The 19,344-nt window shown below is 51.9% G+C and overlaps 1 pseudogene across 1 annotated transcript; it reads left to right on the forward strand.

Annotated features, from left to right (window-relative positions):
* Nucleotides 1–1,002: 1,002 nt before the first annotated feature.
* Nucleotides 1,003–10,797, forward strand: LOC308558664 (pyruvate dehydrogenase [acetyl-transferring]-phosphatase 1, mitochondrial pseudogene; annotated as a pseudogene). Its single transcript has 2 exons — nt 1,003–1,132; nt 9,185–10,797. The product of its transcript is annotated as a pyruvate dehydrogenase [acetyl-transferring]-phosphatase 1, mitochondrial pseudogene (transcript).
* Nucleotides 10,798–19,344: the final 8,547 nt, after the last annotated feature.

Genomic DNA, 19,344 nt, shown 5'->3' on the forward strand with positions numbered 1-19,344 from the left:
CTGCAGCTGCATAAAGGGGTTTGGCAATCTCAGTGAACCCCACTATCCAGAGCCTGCAGTACCCTGCTGTGCCAAGGAACTCTCTCACTTGCCTCTTTGTCCTGGGCGTAGGTATGGACAGGATGGCCTGGATCCTTCCAGCTGAGAGAGTCTGTTTTCCTTCCTTTATTCGATACCCTAGGCATGTGACCTCAGTGGAGCAAAGCTGGGCCTTTTTCACAGAGACCCGATATCCTAACTGGTCTAGGGCCACGAGCAGATCTCGTGTAGCTTGTTTACACCCCTGTAGGTCCTTTGTGGGGAGCAGGAGGTCATCAACATATTGGAGTAGGGTAACCTCAGGGTGTTGGAGCCAGAATTCCCTAAGATCTGATTCAGGGCCTCGTCAGACAGAGTAGGGGAGTTCTTAAACCCCTGGGGTAACCGAGTCCATGTCAGCTGTCCTGATTCCCCTGTCTCCGGGTCAGTCCACTCAAAGGTGAAAATTGGTTGGCTCTGGGCTGCCAGGGGAAGGGAGAAGAGCGCGTCTTTTAGGTCTAAGACGGTGTAGTAGCAGAGCCCAGGTCCAAGTCGACTCAGTATAAGGGTGAGGGACTGTTGGGTGTGTCGTCTCTACTCTTTTGTTTACTTCTCTTAAGTCCTGGACTGGCCTGAAGTCCTCCGTGCCTGGTTTCTGAACAGGGAGAAGGGGGGGATTCCAAGCCGATTGGCAGGGGACTAGAATTCCCGCCTCCCAGAGTCTCTGGATGTGCTTGGCGATCCCGACCTTCGCCTTTTGACCATCGGGTATTGTCTGATGCGGACAGGGACTGCCGCACTAGTTAGTTGGATGACGATGGGAGGCCTGTGGGCTGCCAGCCCAGGAGGGTTCCCTTCCGCCCATACTCCCAGGATCTCCTGCCTCGACTGCTGCAGAAGCGGGTTGGGGGCAGAGGAAGCCGGGGGTGTCTCATGCAAACGGTATTCTTCCTTGAGCGGACATGTTAGGAGGACTGGGGCGGCATGGGCCGTCGGTCCCCCAAATGTCACTCGCGGTTCCCCTTTCGCAAAGGTGATGGTGGCCTGCAGTTTGCTGAGGAGGTCCCTACCGAGGAGGGGATGCGGGCCTTCTGGCATGACGAGGAAGGAGTGGGTAACAGTCTTAGTCCCCAGGTTAGAAATGCGGGCTTGGGTCCAGGGGTAGGATTTTACTCGTCCTGTGGCTCCCTGAATTGGGACTGTCCCTTTCGACACCAGCCCAACCAGTTGCTGTAGACTGAAAAAGTGGCGCCCGTATCGATCAGGAAGTCTACAGGTTTGCCTCCTATCTCTAACGTTACCCGGGGCTCCTGGGGGCCATCAGAGCCCTGACGTCCTCAGTCCATCTCTTCTACCAGTACGGGGATGGGTCTGCCTATCTTCCTCTTGGGGCATTCGCGCTTCCAGTGCCCTTCCTCCTTGCAATATGCACATTGGTTCTTGCCCAGCCTCGGTTTCGCTTCTCTCCTATTTTTGTTCCCCTCCTTCCTGCCTGACCTCTCTTGGGCTCCCCTGTTCTCTTGCATCACCAACAGGACCTTCGCCATTCGGGCGTTCAGGTTGGCGGCTTGATCCTCCGGATTATTAAAAACCTTCTGGGCTATTTCGACCAGTTCTGAGAGCGGCTTTCCCTCAAAGCTTCTAACTTCTGTAACTCCTTTCTAATGTCCGGGGCTGACTGGGACGCAAAAGCTGTGTTAACCGCTCAACGGTTATTTGCGGCCTCTGGGTCTATGGGGGTGTAGACCCAATATGCCTCGTATAATCTTTCAAGAAATGCCGCCAGGCTTTCATTCGGTCCTTGGACCGTCTCGGTGACTTTCGAGAGGTTTGTGGGCTTCCTGGCCGCAGCCCAGAGGCCCCTCAAGAGAGTCTGGCAAAACCTGTCAAGAGCCTCCCTTCTCTGATCCTAATTTGGATCCCAAGTGGGCTGGCCCCTGGGAAACACAGCCTCTAACCTGGCAGGGTCAGTGGCTGGCTGGCCATCTGGCCCCAGGACTAATTCCCAGCCCTCCGCCCTCATACTCTCTCTCCTCCGAAGTAAAAAGGGTTTGCAAGAGCTGCTGGCAATCATCCCAGGTCGGCTGGTGTGTGAAAAAGATCGATTCAAGGAGGGAGATCAGGCCCTGGGGTTCCTGAGAAGAAAAGAGATTCTGCTGTTTCCAGTTATAGAGGCCGCTGGTGGGAAAAGGGACATAAACCATAAAGGGCCTCCCGGCAGGGCCACCTGCCCCTACAGGCCCGCTTGTCATAGGGGGAGAATTGGGGCCTCCTGATCTAAATTATCTCCCTCCGTCACCAGGACTCCAGGCCCATAGGAAGAACCCTGCCTAGTGTGGGGAGGGCTCAAGGGGTCTCTAGGTGTTGGGGCTGAGGGTCCCGTGGAGTCTGGGGAGGGAGGCTGCTGGGGGCCAGCGGCCGGCGGGGAACATAGGGAGGCGGCCAGACAAGGGGAAAGTCGTCTCCTCCCTCGGCCTGCAGAATGGGAGGTTTCTTTTCTTTCTCTCTGCCCTTTGGTCCCACTAATAGGACCGTCTGTCTCTGTCCCATTTTCTTTTCAGAATTCTGGCACTTTTTTAGCCAACGGGGTCTATCAATGAGAAAATCAACCCATAACTGAATGTAGGGGATTTGGTGGGATGGCCAGGATTCCCATAGGCCTTACTGTGTACTTTATAGGCAATAACCAGATCAAACGTTCCACTCGGCGGCCACCCCACCCCAAATGTTGGCCATTCACGGTCACAGAATTTCTTAAGATCAAAGGCATTTATTCAAATCCATAGCTGGCTGCCCGCTGTTGGAAATCTTTAAAATTATTGAGAAAACATTGTAACGGCGCACAGGGAGACGACTGTCCCTGACCCATTTCGACAAACACAATCACAACAAAAAACAGACAGACCAGAAAGGTGCCCACTAAGGAGGCACACACCAGAGACCCCGGCCACCGTCGCAGCCGAGTGTCTGGACCTGGAGGTCCCGCTGCGTCCAGCCCTCCGAGGGTCCTCCGGAGGAACGTCCCAAATAGAAGACAGCACGTGCTCACCTCCCCGTGGGGGGCCCAGATCGCTCTCAGGGTCAGATCGCAAATTTAGGAGGAGATACTCGGCCTCCCTGGAACCTGGGACGGAGACTGGAGTATCCTCACCTGGGGCATCTGCCGGGCCCGTGGCCGGAGTGATCTCGCTGGGGCCTCCAAATGTTCTGGGGTGACCTGCGACAGACGACCACCAGAGTTTGTATTTGAATTTTGGAGCCTTTATTAGCTGGCCAGCGGCTACGGTTGCCCCGTCTCACCCACGTGAGAGCCGAACTGCAGCCCCGACCCTCAGTTCTTCCCACATGTTATACTCAGTAACCACAAAGGCAACTATGGTTTGATAATTTGTTAATTTGATAATTTGTTAGTCAGCTTTTGTTACATGAAACAAGGGGGGACCTTTAGCAACACAAAAGGGACGATTTAAACACAGTGTCTTACAATGAGTGACGGGGTTATGCTTGGCCAGAGCGTGACTGGTTTGTTGTTTCTATGGGAACTCAGGGGGAGCGGTCATTATTGGGCTGGGCCTTGTCCTGTACAATAGGGATCTTGTTCTACCTTTACTGTTAGTTCCTTAGGTGTTCTTCTGGCCACGGCGGCCAGAGCAATGATGGCCAGAACAAAGTGAGGAAAAGGTAGAACCAGATATAGAAACAGGGAGAGCTTAGTGAAGAGACAGCCTGTGGGGAGAGGTGAGTTTGACTTTAGCTATGTTGCTTTCCAGATGACAATGTGGTATCCAAATAAAAACCAGAACTTAGAAACATAAGCCTGCTGCCCTGGAAAGAGGTAAAGGTTAGAATTACAATGTGGCAGGTATCTGCATCAGAGCCAAGAGCTGAAGGCATGAGAAAACTAATGTTGCAATGAGAGAATAGAGGAAGTCAAACGACAAGGCCCAGGGCTCACAATGGGTAAGGTCTTGAACAGAACTGAAGGCAGAAAAGCAATGTGCTCTGACCACTGGAGTAATTGATACACAGAAGGAAGGTGAAGGCTCTTAACTGTTTCTTTGAGGACCAAATTGCAAAAAGCCTATTAGGTTGAAAAGAACCAATTAGATAATCACAGAATAATGTTTTTACTTCCTTTAAAGTTTCATAAATGTGTTTCTTTCTGAGCCCTCCAGGATGGATGACCCACCACTTAGAACATTCTATAACCATTTTGCCACATGGAACACAGGAGGGGACTGAAAGCTCCTGTCACTGACCTGGGCAGAAACAGCTCACACTCCCTGTCCTCAAGGTCCTCAGCACAGGGCTCTGCCCCGCACTCCAGACGGGAGACTGACGGAGCTGAGGCAACGGGTGTCCTGGTTGCAGTGAAGAAATGAGAAGACAGTGTGTGGGGCGAGTCCCGCCTGCCTCCACTCGGTCACCTTTGTATGAGTCCAATGGGGTGTGGTGGGTTTTTGTTTGTTTTGCTCTTTCTTAAACGGTTTTTAGGTGATATTCATGAAAAGCAGTCAGTATCTAGAACTGTGCCGCTAATGAAAGGAAAGCTTGTCTGAGAAGGTGCGTTTCTTCCAGAGCTGTGGCCCCACCCGGGGCCTCCGCTGGAAACAGGACCGAGCCTCCAGCGTTGCCTTCTTAGCTGTGTCACACCTCTGCGCGTGCAAAACATCTGCCCCTGCTTCATGGTACGTAGTAGTGACCGGGCTCTGTCAGAGCTGTTTTTAATGATGTTTTTCTAGAATGTTTTCTTTCCAAATGATGATGGGAGAAACTAATAAAAAAAATGGCGCCAGGCACCACGACAGGAACAGAACTCTGCTGTTTCCTGGGGGTTGTTTTACCTTTTTTCCTTAACGGAGTGTGCTGGATGTCTCTGTAATTTCGGTCAGATGGCTGCAGACCCTGGAAGAGCGGCTGCTGCTCTCGATGCCCAGCACAGCACTGCTGCTCTTTCCATATAAATACGTGTGTAACTTGAGCTTTTGGAGACTTTGTGCTCTCAACTTTGGGCCGGCTGTCCCAGCCGCGCCGTGCTGGGCTGGCACTGCACAGAAGTCAGCAGCCACATTGGCCTAGAAGCGTCCAACATCATTCTTCCATCTGTGCAGGAGCGATGCGCTGGGTTAGACATGTGAGGTCTCAATCCGCACGGTCTGCTTACAGACACTAACCAAGTATTCTCTAAAAAAGAAGACAGTGTGTGCAGCACACAGACTGTCCTGACCCTGCCGCGACTGCTCCGTTTGCTCACGGAAACAGGAAGGAACACCCGTTTGGACAGAGAAGGGTTTCCTCAAGGGCCTGGCAGCAACAGGCTCAGGGACTCTCTCAGACCGAGAGGGCAAAGAAGGAGACGGTGGGGAACAGCATTTGCCTGCATTTCCTGTCCTCTGCCGGAGGACGGGCCTTTGTGTCAGAGGCTGCGTCTGCCTGGGCCTCTAGGAATGAGTTCACCACCAGGAGGTGAATACAAGAGCAACCGATGAAAAACAAGAGGCTTGAGGAGGCAGGAATCCAGGGAGGACAGAGCCACGTGTCTCCCTTTTCACCCAGGCAGAGTCCCAGTCCAAAGAACTGGAAAACAGCAGCTGGGTTAGCCAGACAGAGGCGCCTCAGAACTCTAATCGGCCCGGCCGGCGTGGCTCAGCGCTCGAACGTCGACCTAGGATCCAGGCGACAGGGGTTCGATTCCTGGTCAGGGCACATGCCCGGGTTGCGGGCTGATCCCCAGTCGGGGGCGTGCAGGAGGCAGCTGATCAGTGACTCTCTGATCATTGATGTTTCTCTCTCTCCCTCTCCCTTCCTCTTTTTGAAATCAATAAAGATTTTAAAAAACACAAAACAAAAAACTCTAATGGGGCCCTGGCTGGTGGGCTCAGTGGTCAGAGCATCAGCCTGTGCCCTGCAGGGTTGCAGGTTTGATTCTTGGTCAAGGGCAGGTACCTGGGTTGCAGGTTCAATCCCCGAGCCCCTAGTTGGGGAACGTGCGGGAGGCAACCAGTCCATGGTCCCTCTCACATGGATGTTTCTCCCACCCCCTCCCTCCCAACCTCCCTTCCACTCTCTCTCTTAAAAAAAAAAAAAAAAAATCAGTAGAAAAAAATACCCTCTGGTGAGGTAAGAAACAACACAAGCCCCCTAAAACTCTAATGTTGGGAGAAGACCCTAATGGCAAAGAATGAGGGCTCCGACTTTCAATATGACACCCCATGCACGTCAGTAAATGAAAGCGATTAAAGGGAAAGGAAGGGAGAAGGTGCCCGGCCAAGCACAGGCAAGTCCTCCCCATGATCCCGCAAGTTCCTAAAATCGCATCTTTACAGGGCGCCTCTGAGGGCTCCGACGCTGCCATGCCCGGCACCGAAGCGCACGGCCGCCGCCTCGGCCGTCAGGACTCTGGAGCAGAGCTGCTGGAGGCCAGGCCCAGCGCGCTCGGGACGCAGCGGACAGGGACGGACAGGGACGCGCGGGGCCTCGGGACGCAGCGGACAGGGACGGACAGGGACGCGCGGGGCCTCGGGACGCAGCGGACAGGGACGGACAGGGACGCGCGGGGCCTCGGGACGGAGCGGACAGGGACGGACAGGGACGCGCGGGGCCTCGGGACGGAGCGGACAGGGACGGACAGGGACGCAGCGGACAGGGACGGACAGGGACGCGCGGGGCCTCGGGACGGAGCGGACAGGGACGGACAGGGACGCAGTGGACAGGGACGGACAGGGACGCGCGGGGCCTCGGGACGGAGCGGACAGGGACGGACAGGGACGCGCGGGGCCTCGGGACGGAGCGGACAGGGACGGACAGGGACGCGCGGGGCCTCGGGACGGAGCGGACAGGGACGGACAGGGACGCGCGGGGCCTCGGGACGCAGCGGACAGGGACGGACAGGGAGGCGCGGGGCCTCGGGACGCAGCGGACAGGGACGGACAGGGACGCGCGGGGCCTCGGGACGCAGCGGACAGGGACGGACAGGGACGCGCGGGGCCTCGGGACGCAGCGGACAGGGACGGACAGGGACGCGCGGGGCCTCGGGACGCAGCGGACAGGGACGGACAGGGACGCGCGGGGCCTCGGGACGGAGCGGACAGGGACGGACAGGGACGCGCGGGGCCTCGGGACGGAGCGGACAGGGACGGACAGGGACGCGCGGGGCCTCGGGACGGAGCGGACAGGGACGGACAGGGACGCGCGGGGCCTCGGGACGGAGCGGACAGGGACGCGCGGGGCCTCGGGACGGAGCGGACAGGGACGAACAGGGACGCGCGGGGCCTCGGGACGGAGCGGACAGGGACGAACAGGGACGCGCGGGGCCTCGGGACGGAGCGGACAGGGACGGACAGGGACGCGCGGGGCCTCGGGACGGAGCGGACAGGGACGCGCGGGGCCTCGGGACGGAGCGGACAGGGACGAACAGGGACGCGCGGGGCCTCGGGACGGAGCGGACAGGGACGAACAGGGACGCGCGGGGCCTCGGGACGGAGCGGACAGGGACGGACAGGGACGCGCGGGGCCTCGGGACGGAGCGGACAGGGACGCGCGGGGCCTCGGGACGCAGCGGACAGGGACGCGCGGGGCCTCGGGACGGAGCGGACAGGGACGGACAGGGACGCGCGGGGCCTCGGGACGGAGCGGACAGGGACGGACAGGGACGCGCGGGGCCTCGGGACGGAGCGGACAGGGACGGACAGGGACGCGCGGGGCCTCGGGACGCCCCAGGCAGCGACGCGCGGGGGGCAGGCTCGCAGGAAGGGAGGGCGGCCGGGTGAACGGGAACACAGGGTTTCAACAGCGAGCCACAGTGAAAGAAGAAGCGGCCCCTCCGTGGTCTGCCACCGGCAGGCGCCCCGAGGCCGGGCGCGGGCTGCGGGAGCTGCGCGGCGCGGCTGCGGGGAAACGGCCGCGTCAGAGGCAGGAGGGGCGGGCTCCGGGGCGGCTCGGCTGGAGCCCACTCCCCGCGGGTCCTCGGCTTCCCGCTCTGTACGGCGGGGCGCGGAGGAGGCGGAGGCTGGGAAGAGGAATAAGCCCGGAGCGAGCCGAGCGCGGCGCCGAGGAACCGCGCGGGCCCCGCCCGGGCGCAGGCGCTGCGAGCCGGGAAAGGGCCGGGCGCGGGCGCGGGCGGGCCTGCCCCTCACCTCTAGCGCCCCGCCTCCTGCGGCCCCTCGCCCCTCCCCCAAGGCCGGGTCCCTGACGGCGGGCCCGGGGCCGGAGTGCCGGCGTCGTTTCTTCCGGGAAGACGGGGCGGCGGCGAGCGGCGGGAAGGCAGGGGAGGAGCGGGACCGGAGCGCCCAGGGACAGGCCTCAGCCTCGCTTCTCAATGGCCGGTCTACCTCCAGTTAGTTTATTGGAAAAACTAATGTTCCTCCTAGATTCCCTCCGAGTCCTTCATCCTCCCGCTAACTCTCTAGCATTAGCCGTCTTCCCCACACCGACGGGCCGGCGCACGCAGCTTTTCGGGATGCACAGGAAACTTCCTCAGGATGTAGTGTCCAGGCCGGGCCCGCGGGGACGGGGCGACTCGGCCTCTCCCCGAGGCCGGCCGGCTTTGCTCCCTGCAGGCCAGCTCACCCTCTCTTCGTGCAGCTTCACGTTCGCCGGGCCTGACCTTTCCCGAAGCTTATCGACACAGCCCTGTCCAAGTCTAAACTTCTTTCTGGTCTGAAGATACCAGCGCGGTCGGCCACCTGTTGGTAAGACTCTAGAATCACCCCTTGGCCACAAAAACTATCATTTCAACTTTACCAAAACCCCAGTTTAGGAGCAAACTGGCTTCTCCCCGCAGAAACTTCCCGAGAAGGCCGTTCTCCGGCCTAGGCTGCGCTTAGCGCTTGACCAGACCAGGGCTGCGTTCCCGTCCCCGTGACTTCGCCTTCCGCTGTCTCCGGGAGAAGCCCGCGCTGTAGAACTCTCAAGAGGTCCCAGCCCCTGGGTGTCACAGAGCTAACAGAAGATGCACGCTTCGCTCCGTAATGTTACATAATAGCTCTTTTCCTTACAACATCAACAAACTTAAACATCTCAGTTGGGTTTTTTTTTCAATCAAAATTTTACGGTGAACATTTAAAAATATACCGAAAGGTGCAGGACGGGTGGCCGCAGCGGCAGGGACAGGCCCGAGCTCCCGGTGTGCGGGCTGTGGGGGGGTGCTGGGGGCCCGGCGGGCAAGGCCACGGTCAGGGCCGGGGCCCTCGGGACGCGAAGGGCATCCCAGGCAGAAGTGCCAGCCTGCGGCCGTTCTCTGATGCCAGCACCGACTCAGTCGTTGCTCCCTCTGATTCGGAACCGTGCACAGAGCAGGCCCCAGGGCGCTGCCAGGGCCCCCGCATGCCTGCGGCGCCCGGCGCCCGTCCGGCCTGTGCGGCCTCCTGCGGCCAGGGGCGAGCTGGCGGCACACCCAGGAGAGGAGGTGCGCCTCCACGCCTCAAGTTTACCTCCCTCCCCACAAGCCAGCAGCATCCTGAGGGCCAGCGGACAGTTTCAAAGGGCCAGACTCTGATGGCAAAAAGGACAGTTCTGTCCTTGGGTTTGACAGCAACCAGCTACCTGCAAACGCACCCACTGAGGACCGGAGAAGCGCAGCCACCTGCCTGCAGACCAGGATGCCCCGGGCGGTTTTCTGTGGCCACAGAGGCTGTGCTTGCTCCCAAGCGGTCAGTGACAGACTCTATTCTAACGCTGTCTCTTTGTTACCCCACGAGTTTGCCAGAGATTGAAAATGCAGTGGAGGGTGGGCGGGCACTGCTACCCCCTCGCCAGTGGCACGAGCACCCCAATGATTACTTTAGTAAGGAGGCCTCCAAATTGTACTTCAACAACTTGAGGACTTACTGGCAAGAGCTTACAGACCTCAACACAGGGGGGTCGGCTGATGTTGACGTTAAGGAGGCTCTGATGCTTTCAAGAGGCTTGATAATGACATCTCCTTGGAGGCTCAAGTCAGCGATCCCAATTCTTTCCTCAACTACCTGGTGCTTTGAGTGGCATTTTCTGGGGCCACTGCTTGTGTGGCCCACGTGGGTGGTATCAACCTTCATGTGGTCAATACTGGCGATAGCAGAGCCATGCTGGGTGTGCAGGAAGGACGGCTCTCAGTCAGCGGTCATTCTCTCTAATGACCACAGTGCTCAGAATGAAAGCGAACTGTAACAGCTAAAATTGGGACATCCAAAGAATGAGGCGAAGAGTGTGGTGAAACAGGACTGGCTGCTTGGCTTGCTGATGCATTTTAGGGCTTGGAGACGTCAAGTTCAAATGGAGCATTGACCTTCAAAAGAGAGTGATAGAATCTGGCCCAGACCAGTTGAATGACAATATACCAAGTTCATCCCTCCTAATTATCATACACCGCCTCACCTCACCGCTGAGCCAGAGGTAACCGACCACCGATTAAGGCCACAGGGTAAGTTCCTGGTGCTGGCTACTGATGGGTTGTGGGAGACAATGCATAGGCAGGATGTGGTTAGGACTGTGGGCGAGTACCTAACCGGCATGCACCCACAGCCAATCGCTGTTGGTGGCTACAAGGGGACTCTGGGACAGATGCATGGCCTGTGAACAGAAAGGAGAGCCAAGATGTCCTCAGTATTTGAGGACCAGAATGCAGCCACCCACCGTCATCACCATGCTGTGGGCGACGAGTTTGGGACTATTGATCATGAGCGTCTTTCCAAAATGCTGAGTCTTCCCGAAGAGCTCACGTGGATGGACAGAGATGACATCACAATCATTGTTCAGTTCAATTCTCATGTGGTAGGGGCATATCAAAACCAGGAATCGTGAAAGCTTACCCTGGTGGTTCTCGAGTGAAATAGACTTAAAGGAAAGATTTTTTAAAGATACTAAAGTAATAAACCTTCCTGGTGGGTATTCTAAGCATTTACCCACTTGATCTTCTAGCTGGTCAACAACTCCATGGCCTTGGCAGCAGGGTGGCAGGAAAACGAGAGCGTCTTGCCTGGCTCAGACCTCGGCTCCTGCACTTGAGGCAGGTCAGTTCCTTATTGCACACTTTTTGTGACATTGGCTGCTTGTATCAGTGAGAAAATTAGGATGACCTGGCAAGTAGGATCTTGATTAGGTCAAAAGCAAGAATCTTGCTGGGTGTATTTTCTTGGTAAAAGAAACAGTACTGTTGACACCTACAGGCTCCGTTTGTCACTGAGATTCTAGTGTACATGAGAACATTTACTTATTGCATGATTTCCTAAATATACAATCTATGCATTACTCATAGAAATTTATTTTACCCTGAGGTGGTTTCCAAATGCAGTACTTTAAGCCATAAATGACCGAGAACCAAGCAACCTGAATTTGTGTTTGTGAATATTTGGAATGCCTTTGAAATGGAAAAACAAACTGCTCACTTCCCTACCCAATTGCCTAATGTCACTGACGCACATTTTGCCACACACTTGAAGACAAAGGTTTTTAGTTTTATCTACTCTTATATTGGTGTTAAATAAAGAAAAAATATTTTTTAGTTTGTATTAATGAAAAACTTTATTTACTTTGAAATAAAAGATTTAGAAAAAAATAAATATATACAGAAAAGTTGAAAAAGTTGAAAAAACTGTAAACATCCACACACTAACCACTTATATTCTACAATTAACATTTTGTAAGATTTGCTTTATCACATATATGTCCACCTAACTATCCCTCTCTGTCCATTAATCCTTTTTATTTCCTGTTGCCTTTCAAAGTGAACCAGCATGTTTCACTCCTATGTCCTTCATCATATATCAACTAGTGTTCCACATCTGTTTACATTCTTGTTTTTGGAGTAAAATTTACATAGTAAGATGCACATGTCTTATGTCTTTGGTGAAACACACCCCAATCTGACTCAACCCTCCGCATACATTTTTACTATATGCTCTTCACAAACTTGGAAAGTTTTGTCAACTCATAATGTTTCTTTTTTCTTTAAAATGCTCATTACAGCCCCGCCGGGCATGGCTCAGCGGTTGAGCATCGACCTGGGATCCAGGCGATCGGGGTTCGATTCCCGGTCGGGGAACATGCTGCCTGGGTTGCGGGCTCGATCCCCAGTCGGGGGCGTGCAGGAGGCGGCCGATCCATGACTCTCTCATCATGGATGTTTCCATCTCTCTCTCCCTCTCCTTTCCTCTCTCTGAAATCAATAAAGATATATTTAAAGAAAAAAATAAAATAAAAATTTAAATGCTCATTACATTAATAAATGTTTTTAATTGTGGTAAAAACACACAACATAAAGTTAACCATCTTAACCATTTTAAGTGTACAGTTCAATAGTGTTAAAAATATTTCACACAGTTGGGTAATAGATCAGAACTTTTTCATCTTGCAAAACTGAAACCCTATATCCATTAAACAATAACGCCCATTTCTCCCTCTCCCCAGCCCCTGGTGACTGTAGTGATTCTTAAGCATTACTTTTTTAGCTTCAGAATTTCAAAGGTCAGTTTCTGCCCTCAAGTTAAAAATGAACTTGGGAGAAAGGCTACATGCTCAAAAATAACAAGAAACTGTATTAGTGAACTTGGGCTGCTATAACCAAATACGACAGGCCAGATGGGTTAAACATCAGAAATTTATTTTTCACAGCTGTGTAGGCTGGAAGTCTGAGATCGGGGTGCCAGCAAGGCTGGGTTCTGGCAAGAGCTCTCTTTCTGGCTTCCTTCTCTCCTGTTCTCAGTGGGGAGGGTGAGAGCTCTGGTCTCTTCCTCTTCTTATAAGGACAATTTCACCACTGGGGTCCACCCTTACAACTTTATCTAAACCTAACTGCTTCTCAAAGGCCCCGCCTCTAAATATCACCATGTTGTGGTTTAGGGCTTCAACACCCGAATTTTGGTGGAACACCAACATTCAGTCTATAACAAAATTACCCGTTAAAGCGGTGTATAGATATTACCTGGGACAAAATTAATTCATTTATGTTGTATGTTAGGTAATTGTAAGCTTTATCATCCTGAAAATCACCTATGGGGAGATAATTCAAGAACTTCTGAGAGAAAGAAGACTGAGAAACAGATCAGATGTAAACTTAAGAGTGTACCTATTTTTACATTTTAAAAAATGAAATAAAATGAACACCTAAGTTAAGCAATATCTAGTATTTTTTTATTGCTCCTAAATTTGTAATAAATATGTTCTACATTATTAATTTTCATTTATGATTCCTTATACAGTAGAAATTTCAGGATTTCTCCTCTGGAAGTTCCAATAATATACTCAGAAATACATTTTCCTGTTTTTTTTTCTTTGCAGGTAAAATATACTAAAAAGCCTACTTTTGGGGTACCTAGTCCTCTGTCCAAAAGTTTATGCTTTGCCATCTAATTTTATGACCCCAGACTTGCTAATGCCATCTCCTGGCCCACTCCTCACCAGCCACACCCACCAAATCTTATCCACCTTCAGTTTCACATGCACGCCTTGGAGCACTGCTGAGCCCAGCCTCACATGCCTCCGTCCCAATTTATTTTCCCCAAAGTTCCATGACAAAACTTTTGCTCCTTCTTTTGACACTGCTTTATCTTCTACTTCTCAGGTACCTATGCTATAATTTTAAAACCCTCAAGATTCCAAAAAGGGTTACAGAAATAGAATGACACACATACTCAAATTTTACAAGTTAGTAAAACTGTAGTTGGATAGGAGTTACTGAATTACACCACAAGTTTTAATATGTATTAAATATAGGAATATATATATACACACATCTGTAAGCTATTTATCATATATGTCAAGTCGTATATATGACTGAATATATTCAATTTCTTTGATAAATTGCTTTGTAAAATCTTTTAACATGAATCTTTGATTATGTTTTTCAAATTTTATTTAAGAAGAGGGCAGGAACTGAATAATTTAGTTCCTCTCAATACTGATCCAAGCCTAGTATAGAAAAAACAGAAGACTTTCTACAAATGCTCAACAATGAGCCAACTGCCAGTCCTCAGGGAGCATCTCCCACCCGTTTCGTGTCCCTGCTCCATTCTCCGCTGCTGTGACTCCTCCCACAGGACCCCGTGAGCCTCGCCTCGTTCCTGTGGGAGGTGAGTCCCAGGGGTCCTCAGCAGCCGGCTTAGTGGCCCTGGACTCTCACCAGACACCGCAACCGACTGCAGGGCACGGAATGAATTCAGTGAAGTTATGGAGAAACGGAAAATATGTGGGGAGCTGCAAGCAACTATGAAGTTTTGTCCATATAAATCAACTCCTAGAAATACCTAGGGGGGAGGGAAAATCAGGGACTCAGTCCCTGAAAAAGTTTATAAAACATAAAAATGGTATGGGGGGGCGCTTGGGGGAGGTGGAAGAACTGAACAAAAAGAAAAAAAAAAGAACTGCTGGACTGGACAACGGTGCAGTGACTGTGGGCCGGCGGAGGTGGGAGAGGGCACGGGGGGGGGCATGGGGACAGGGAAATACGGTGCCCAGTTCTTCTCTACAGCTGGGAAACGGACCATCCCCGGGCCATCCGGGAAGAACACCCCGAGGAGGCCCCGCAAGGCCCCCGGGCCAGCGCCCGCGGCTTCTCAGCCTCCCTCCTTGCTGTGCCGCAGCTTTCCGTTCAGCTTTCCTTCACAGTCTCCCAGAGTGTCCGTTTCTTCTCTGCTGGTTGGATCCAGTTCCCAAAGTCAGTTGTGCCTTTGCCTACAAAAAAACAAAAAACAAAAAGAAGAAAACCCAACGTGTCTCTGGGGAATGCCAGCCGCCTTTGGGGGACACAAGCCCATGGGCCTCTTGGGCCCCCGGGGCGGCTGCTGTTTGCCTGATGTGTGAAACACTGCCCTGGATCTGGGGCTCATCGAGCATTAACTAGCTGTGACCTCACACCCGCCTTCCTGTATAATCAGAGAAGGGAAAAGCGAGTGACCACAGCAAAGGGATCACTGAGGAGATGCCGCGGGACACGCGGGAGCACAGGAGAACAGATCTGTTAATGCATCCAGGTCCCTCTCCACACTGAGCACTGCCTTCCAGGGTTCCTAACCTGTGTAGCTCCCTCCCACATTATACCAGGGTTGGTTTATGTGACCAACTGAATATGGTAGAAGTGATATTATGCTACTCTAATACTAGGTTCTAATATTTGGCTATAAAACAAACTGTAGCTTCTGTCTTGGCCTCTTTTTCTCTCCCTCTGCCTCAGGTCACTCGCTCTGGGGGAAGCCAGCTGCCATGTAGTAAGGACTGGCCCATATGGCAAGGCACCGAAGCCCCTGCCAACAGCCTATGAGTGAATTTAGAAGTAGATCTTCCAGACCCCAGCTGAGCGTTCCATGTCCCGGCTGAAAACTTAGGATAGACCAGAATCAACAGCTAAGTTGTTCTCAGATGCCTGATCTGCAGAAACTGTGAGAGATAATAAATATTTGATGTTTGATTCAGATGAGTGAAGATAGGGAAAATACAGAATGGAGTCACCTTAACCAAGCTGCTAAATTATTAACATTAGGAAGATCAAGCCATAAGAAAACAATTCTTTTTCTTGTGTTAATTGGCCTGGGAACTTTAGCTTTTGAATTATCCAATCCTGTGTCAATGCCTGAACAGTTTTTTACCTACAGACAACCCTCTGACTACCCTCTAAGGACTCAAGATGTGACCAGACCTCTTGGCACCTATCCTCCAGGCCACCTGGCTTCCATCATCCACACACCTGACATCTGACTGATAACCACCCTGGACAAATCCTAGGGCTAAAAATACAGGACTAATTATTCTCAAGAATGTATTTTTGTTCGAGGTCTGTGAAATGTGCTGTTGGTATTTTAATAGAAATTGCATTGAATTTATACATTGCTTTAGGTAGTATAGACATTTTAATGATGTTAATTCTTCCAATCCAAGAACATGGTATATTCTTCCACTTGTCTATATCTTCCTCTATTTCTTTTTTCATTTCAGTGTCCTGTAGTTTTCCTAGTAAAGGTTTTTTACATCCTTGGTTAAGTTTATTCCTAAGTATCTTAATTTTTTTGTTGCAATGATAAATGGGATAGATTTTTTAGTTTCTCTTTCTGAGAGTTCATTATTGGTCTATAAAAATGTCATTGATTTCTGGGTGCTAATTTTGTATCCTACCTTGCTAAATTTATTAAATCTAATAGATTTTTGGTGGAGTCTTTAGGATTTTCTATGTACAGTATCATGTCATCTGTGAATAATGACAGTTTGACTTCCTCCTTTCCAATTTGGACGCCTTTTATGTTTTCTTCCTGTCTGATGGCTGTGGCTAGGACTTCCAGTACTATGTTGAATAAGAGTGGGGAAAGTGGACACCCCTAGACACAAAACAAAAAACAAGCTAAGAAAACAATATTCTTTTATAAAACATAGTAAAATGTAGTTAAAAATCTTTTTTAAAAAATTAAAAATATATATATTATAAAATTTAAAACAAAGAAAAAACAAATCATTTTCCCCTTTCTCTACTTCCTAAGGAAAAACAGAAAAAAAACAAAGAAACATACAAACAAACAAAAAACAAAACAAAAAAAATAAAGACAGTCGGTCCTGGGTTTCCTCTGAGCAGCTTGTGTTGTCTGCGGCTCGCTGTTTTGCGGGCTGATTTCCGTTCTCCTGGGAGGTGCTTGTGTATCACCCACTGTGAGGAGCGTCCAGGTTTGGCTCTGGTGTCCTTAGGTAGATGGTTGGTCTGAGGCTCTCCGTGGGCCACCTCCTCTTGTCAGCTATTTTGCAGCCTTGTAGTTGCCTGGTCTTGCTCCAGAGTCTCCTGTAGTCTTTAGGGTGCTGGGTGGCTAGTGTAGCCCAGGGTGTCACTCCCCTTAGAGGTGTCGCTGTCAGGAACTCACTGTGAGGGAGTTAGTCTTTACTCTGCAGCCAGCTCCTCAGTCCCTACCCTTTCCCCTGATTCTAGCTCCCCAGGCTCTGGCCTGCTGCAGTTTCTGATTGATTTCTGCCTGTTGCCTTTTCTGTGTGGGCCGTTTCAGCAGCCTGGGATACGTGGGTTCGATTAAAAAACGTTCCAGTGAGCCCTTTGCCTGCCCAGCCCCCAGCAGGGATTTCCAGCTTTTCCTTTAGTTCCCAAATAGTAGTCCCTTAGAGTTTTATTATTGTAATATCCTCCCCTGAGCTGTTCTCCCTTGCCCCTCAGGACTGTGCCCTGTGGTGGTATCTGGGGCCTCAGTGAGCCGGACAAGCCTCTTTCCTGTTGGGGGTGGTGCTCCTGCCTCCCCAGATCTGGTTGGCTGGTCGCACCAGGCACGCCCATCAACCAGTCTACTGCGCAGACACAAATCCCAGCTTCTGCTGCTCTTCCCGCTCCGTGGGAGCCAGTTCAGCAATCAAAACTCTAAAATGCACAAACAACACACAGGCAGAGAGTCCGCCCTGCAAGACCCTGTCACCCATGCACCAAGGCCCCCAGCGGGAGGGGACCTAAGGACAGCTCGGGGCAGCTCCCCGCACCGCTGGTCTCCGCAAAGCTGGGGAGGCAGCAAGCGTCCCTGCGCCACTGCAGTGCCCCTCAGGACAGGCCACAAGTACCAGATCCTCCCCACCTGCGGCTCCGGGCAGGAGAGCTCTCCTCCCCTGCCCCGCTCCATGCAGTTCCAATGCTCTTTAGGGCTCAACACACTGCCTTACAGGGAGGCAGGGGTCCCCGCGTGCGGCTGCTCAGTGCAGACCTCTGGGCCCTTGCTACTCGGGTGCCACACACTTTGGAACAGCCTTTCCTACGGTCAGCACCCTGAGCATTAGACGCCACTCGCATCCTCCATTAGAAGCTTCGTTTAGCTAGGGAGGCACCGTCCCCTCCTCCTGGACCCACCACTCCCCGGGGTCCCTCTGCCCTCCGCGCAGGGCACTCCTTCCTTTCCTCTCCACTCTGGGCGTGAGGTCCCTGCTTCTGGGTGCCGGTCTGCGCTCCCGAGGGGGGAGCATTGCAGCCTCCAAGCCTTGGGGCTCAGAGCCCAGCACAGGCTTCAGAAGGGACTCCTCCTTTCTACAGCCCCCCCTCTTACCGGACCTATGATGTCTCTTCAGTGCTTCCTACTCCCACTATTTCCACTCAGGTATGTTTTTCTGGTTTTTCCAAGTTGGCTACATAGTATTTTAGGAGTAAATCGAGTCTGTGGCTGGGAGCAGGGCGCTCTGCTGCTTCTCACAGGGCCGCCAGCTTCCCTCTCTCAGCATTTTTCTTCTTGTTGTTGTATTTTCCCTCTTATTGGCGTGGAATGTTGCAGTTCTTTTCCCTCCGTGACAAATATTTCACTAGTTTCTTTATATTGTTTCCTGTGTTAAACTGTCAACAGTGATAATCTCTTTATATATAAAACATATAGGATAAGATATTTATTTGTTTAATCCTTACCCAAGGACATGTTTATTGATTTGAGAGAGAGAAAGGCAGAGAGAGAAAAAAGAAAAACATCAATGTCAGAGAGAAACATCAACAGGTTGCCTCCCATCTGCACCCCAACTGGGGATCAAACTCGCAACCTAGGTATGTGCCCTGACCAGAAATCAAACCCAAAACCTTTCAGTGAGTGTACGCTGTGTCGCTCCAGCCAACTGAGCCACCTGGCTGGGATGAGACCGTTAGTGAAAAGAAAGGAGTTAGTGTTACTTGGAAAACATGAGAAATTACATCAATAAAATGTGTTCTAGACAAGTAAAAGCAGTCGTTATTTAACAGTTATTCTTATGCAGAAGAAGGAGAGGTCCTAGTAGCTGTTTTGCCCATATCAATCACTCGTGTTTTGTGAACAGGCTGTACTGTGCCGCTAGGCTGTATGCCACACAGTGGGTGTCGGGCTGGGAACCTCAGGCTGAACTCTCACCCTCTCTAATCACCATCATCCCAGACACTTACTCCGACCAGGCATGTGAAGTAAATTTTTTACAGTGAAAGGATTCAAACTACAGTAATGGTCACAGAAGGAGGAGGAGGAGAATTAGCAGCAATTGATGTTTATATTCATTGTACGCATAAAAAGTCACATCATGAGTTCAGACTACCATTCCAACCCTGACTGAATGGCTGACCAGGGGTTGCCAGAAGCCAGGAGAAGTTCTTTGCCCACAACCTTTCTGTAGCTCAGTTTTATCGCACGTAAAGTGGGGTAACATTAGTATCTACCTCAATTTTGATATATAGGGTATCCCCTAAAATGTATACACAAACTTTGAGTAATTATAAAGGCAGTGTTTATTAAAATACATTTCATTTTCGCCCGGCCGGGCTTGGCTCAGAGGTTGAGCGTCAACCTAGGGTCCAGGCGATCGGGGTTCAATTCCCGGTCAGGGCACATGCCCGGGTTGCGGGCTAGCCAATCAGTGACTCTCATCATTGATGTTTCTATCTCT

This window comes from Miniopterus schreibersii (assembly GCF_964146895.1).
Source record: "Miniopterus schreibersii genome assembly, chromosome: 6".
Taxonomy (NCBI): domain Eukaryota; kingdom Metazoa; phylum Chordata; class Mammalia; order Chiroptera; family Miniopteridae; genus Miniopterus; species Miniopterus schreibersii.